This window comes from Triticum dicoccoides, chromosome 3B (genome assembly GCF_002162155.2).
Source record: "Triticum dicoccoides isolate Atlit2015 ecotype Zavitan chromosome 3B, WEW_v2.0, whole genome shotgun sequence".
Taxonomy (NCBI): domain Eukaryota; kingdom Viridiplantae; phylum Streptophyta; class Magnoliopsida; order Poales; family Poaceae; genus Triticum; species Triticum dicoccoides.
In genome coordinates this window covers 691,847,159-691,852,183 of record NC_041385.1, presented here as the reverse complement: position 1 = coordinate 691,852,183, position 5,025 = coordinate 691,847,159, and positions in this window count along the sequence as shown.

Below are 5,025 nucleotides of genomic sequence, written 5' to 3'. Positions count from 1 at the left end.
GTTTGTGGAAGAATAACGGTTGGAGGAAGAAGAAGATGATCCAACCATTCGATTTTTATCTAAGGGCTCGGAGCGGCTCCTTGCAAATCGACTGACTCGAATCTTTTTTGAGGTAACCGTGAAATAGGCGGTCATTTTATTTTTTTTCTGTGGAGTGTTGTATGAAGAGGTAGGTTTTAAATTCTTAACCATTGTAACTAGGCTAGAAGAAGTAGGTTCTAAATCGGGCAATCGATTCCATGGAACAGATAGGCGGCACATGAGGCCGAAGACGGAGGCGGGCTCAACGGTTGACAATGCGGGTGGGGGAGCCTTCTGTGTTTAAATCCCGGACGGATTAGATGGAGTCCTCGTCGGAGGCGGGGACGCCGTAAGAATAAGCAATGAGGCATGTCGTCGCAACCGGGGGAGAGGAAGGAAGGTGATCCTGGGGCGAGCGGCTGGAGGATGACATGATGCCTGGGAGAGAGAAGGTGTGCGCTATGGTACGATCAAGAATAGCAGTTGGAGGAAGAAGAAGATAATCCAACCATTCGATTTTTATCTAACGGCTCAAAGCGGTTCCTTGCAGATGGACTAACTCAAATTGGTTTTTGAGGCAATTGTTAAATAGGCAGTCCCTTTATTTATTTTTTCTCATGTAGTGTTGTAGGAAGAGGTAGGTTTCAAATCCTTAACCATGGTAACTAGGTTGGAAGAAACATGTTACAAATCGGGTCAGTCGATTCTATGGAACAAAGAGGCGAGGCGGACGCTAAAGACAGAGGTGGGTGGTGAGGGAGCTTTCTTTTATTTAAATTCCCGGTTGGATTAGACGGAGCCCTCGCTAGAGGCGGGGACGACATAAAGAGAAACAGGGAGGCATGTCATTGCAACCGGAGGAGAGGAAGGGAGGCGACCCCAAGACGAACGACCATAGGAGGCGAGGTTCGGGGTTGGACAGAGAACCGTGTGCACTATGGTTTGAGGAAGAATAACGGTTGGAGGAGGAAGATGATAATCTAACCATTCAAATTTTAACTAACGCCTCAAAGCGGTCCCTTGCAAATGGACTAACTCGAATTGGTTTTTGAGGTAACTGTCAAATAGGCGGTCCCTTTATTATTTTTTCTCGTCGAGTGTTGTAGGAAGAGGTAGGTTTTAAATCCTTAACTATGGTAACTACGATGGAAGAAGTAGGTTATAAATCGGGCCAGTCCATTGTGTGGAACAAAGAGGCGAGGTGTGAGGCTAAAGACAGAGGTGGGTGGTGAGTGGGCTTTTCTGTATTTAAATTCCCGGTCGGATTAGACGGAGCCCTTGCTAGAGGTTGGGACAACGTAACGAGAAACAGGGAGGCGTGTCATCGCAGCCAGACGGGAGGAAGGGAGGCGACCCCAAGGCGAACGACTAGAGGAGGAGAGGTTCGGGGTTGGAGAGTGAACCGTGTGCTCTACGGTTTGAGGAAGAATAACAGTTGGAGGAGGAATATGATAATCTAACCATTCAAATTTTAACTAACGGCTCAAAGCGGTCCCTTGCAAATGGACTAACTCGAATTGGTTTTTGAGGTAACTGTCAAATAGGCGGTCCCTTTATTATTTTTTCTCATCGAGTGTTGTAGGAAGAGGTAGGTTTTAAATCCTTAACTATGGTAACTACGATGGAAGAAGTAGGTTATAAATCGGGTCAGTCCATTATGTGGAACAAAGAGGCGAGGCGCGAGGCTAAAGACAGAGGTGGGTGGTGAGTGGGCTTTTCTGTATTTAAATTCCCGGTCGGATTAGACGGAGCCCTTGCTAGAGGTGGGGACAACGTAACGAGAAACAGGGAGGCGTGTCATCGCAGCCAGACGGGGGGAAGGGAGGCAACCCCAAGGAACGACTAGAGGAGGAGAGGTTCGGGGTTGGAGAGTGAACCATGTGCACCGCGGTTTGAGGAAGAATAACGGTTGGAGGAAGAAGATAATAATCCAACCATTCATTTTTTATCTAACGGCTCAAAGCGGACTCTTGCAAATCGACTCGCTCGAATCTTTTTTGAGGTAATTATCAATTTGGCATTCCCTTTATTTATTTTCCTTGCGGAGTGTTGTAGGAAAGATAGGTTTTAAATCCTTAACCATGGACCTATGCTAGAAGAAGTAGTTTCTAAATTGGGTCAGCCGATTCTGTAGAACAGAGAGGCAGCACACAAGGCCGAAGATCGAGGTAAGCTTGAAGGTTGACAATGCGCATGGGGGAGCCTCTTTGTGTTTAATTCCCGATCAAATTAGATGGAGTCCTCGTGGAAGGGGGGAGGGCAGCATAACGAGCAAAAGTGAGTCGTATTGTCGCATCCAGAGGAGAGGAAGGGAGTCGAGCCTGAGGTAAACAGCTGGAGTATGATACGATCGACTGGGAAAGAGAAGGTGTGTCTTGCGGTTTGAGGAAGAAGAAGATAATCCAACAATTCATTTTTTATCTAAGGACTCAGAGTGGTCCCTTGCAAACCGAGTGCTCAAATATTTTTTGAGGTAACTATCAAATAGGTGGTTCCTTTTATTTATTATTCCTCGTGGAGTGTTGTAGCAATAGGTAGGTTTTAAATCCTTCACCATGGTAACTACACTGGAAGAACTAGGTTCTAAATCGGGTCAGAGTGGCGGCGCACGAGGCCAAAGCGTAGGCGGGCTTGGGGGTTGAAAATGCTGGTGGGGGGAGCCTTTTTGCATTTATTTCCCGGTCGGATTAGATGGATCCCTCTCCATAGGCGAGGACGTCGTAACAAGCAACAGTGAGGCGTGTCGTCGCAACCAGACAAGAGGAAGGGAGGCTAGCCCGAGGTGAACCACTGGAAGATCAGATATTCGGGATGGGTGAGAGAATGTGATCGTTGCGAACCACAGTTTGAGGAATAATAATAGTTGGAGAAAGACGAAAATAATCAAATCATTCAATTGTTAAGCGGGCAAACACATTTCACAAGATAATCTCCCCCTCCCAACTACCCCTCACGGGCCACCTCTTCTCGCCTCTGTTGCCCAACGTCGCCGTGATAGCCATCGCCAGTCCCAATTCCAATGGGAATGGAACCACATGCCCCCTCTGCAACCCTGCTGGCCACTCCCGTTGACGCTACATCATCGGGGTCGACCCACGCGTCATCCATGGGCCAAGGAAGTGGATCATGACAAAGGTCATGGTGGAGATGGCCACAACATCATTAAAGGCACGTGGCAAGGCCATGTCAGCCTCGAAGACGATCGTCCACCCTACACTTACTTCCATCGATGGTAATCGCGCGAGGAATTCTACGATAGCCATAAGGCCCTCAAAGAGGCGAAAGCAAAGAAAACAAAGAAGGCGTCTAGGCCGACGCCTTATCCCCATCCAGTGCCTCACAACCCTTATCCGACCATCCCATAACTTCCTCCTCCCACATGTTCGGTCTTTGTAGCGGAGGCCGAGGTCCATGGTCACCAAGTGTTTGCCGATAATCTCGAGATGTTAAGAAAATGTTTTTTTGCTATGAATATTGATGATGGTTTGTGGCTACGATCTTGTGACATGCTTGTTGTTGACGATTGTATTTTGGAGGATCATGATGTTGCGACAAAGAGGAGCTTTGTGCTATGACCAAGAATAAGAAAGTTTTGGCGGCCGAATGCACAAAAAAGAAGGGGGTGAGGTGTAATGAGCTCAAGTTACTCAAGGATGAGAAGTGGACAACAAAGTTGATGACCCGAGCGAGGAAGGCGGAAGCGGAGGAGCATAGGATTACACTCAAGGAGGAGTGGCTTGCAAAAGAGAACAATGTCGAAGAATGTGATATCATGTCACGGACCCGATCACCATAGATATCATGGCGAGGAAGTATTGGGAAATCAGTCGCGCGGAGATCTTGGCGCAATCGAAGGTCGGACATGGTGGCGGTGGGCCGACGACAATGGTGGCGATGGTGGCGACCATGGTGGTGATGAGCACGAAATTGCTTGAGTTCGTGCAATGAGTTTGATAGGGCTTGATCCATGACATGAAGACATTCGATGTTGTGTTTTTGGGATCAAACTTGATCGATTTGGTGGCTTTTGGATGAAGTATACATGTTTTAATCTGGATTGTTTGATTGGAAAACTATATATGTGTTTGTATGTTCACTTGTTGCATATTATCAATTTGCATCACTCAAATGACTAATGAAATATAGTGCAATTGCTTGAATGTTGGTGACAGATGATAAAAAAACTAGTCAAATATTTTCTTAGGAGTTAAATACAAAACTAGATCGGTAGGGGGAGGAACCCTTGCGACTTTTTAATTGAGAGGAAAATGTGAGATGCACGTCAGAATTTAGATTTGAACCCGCCCTGGCCGAGAGGGGCCACTACTCTCTGGTCACTGGGCTATGAGCCCATCCATGAGTTAAGAATAGGGGTCTGAGTTGGGAAATGTAGCATGCAATTTCAAAAAAAATCCTACGCTCAAGCAAGATCTATCTAGGATATGCATAGCAACGAGAGGGGGAGAGTGTGTCCACGTACCCTCGTAGAACAAAAGAGGAGGTGTTAACTTCCGCGGTTGATGTAGTCGAACGTATACTCGAATCAACCGATCAAGTACCGAACGTATGACACCTCCGAGTTCTGCACACGTTCAGCTTGATGACGTCCCTCAAACTCTTGATCCAGCAGAGTGTCGATGGAGTCGATAAGTTCCGTCAGCACGACAACATGATGATGGTGTTGGTGATGTGATCCGCGCAGGGCTTCACCTAAGCACTACGATGATACTATCGGAGGAGTAAATGGTGGAAGGGGGCACCGCACACTACTAAAACAATTGTTCTGTATTTGGGGTGCCCCCCGCCCCCGTATATGAAGGAGGAGAGGAAGAGGCCGACCACCAAGGGGGCGCGCCAAGGGGGGGGGGAGTCCTACAAGGACTTCACTCCTAGTAGGATTTGGACCCCCCCTTTTACTTCTCAAGGAGGTGGAAAGAGGGAAGGAGAGGAAGAGGGGGAAAGGAAAGGGGGGTCGCGCCCCCTTCCCCTTGTCCAATTTGGACA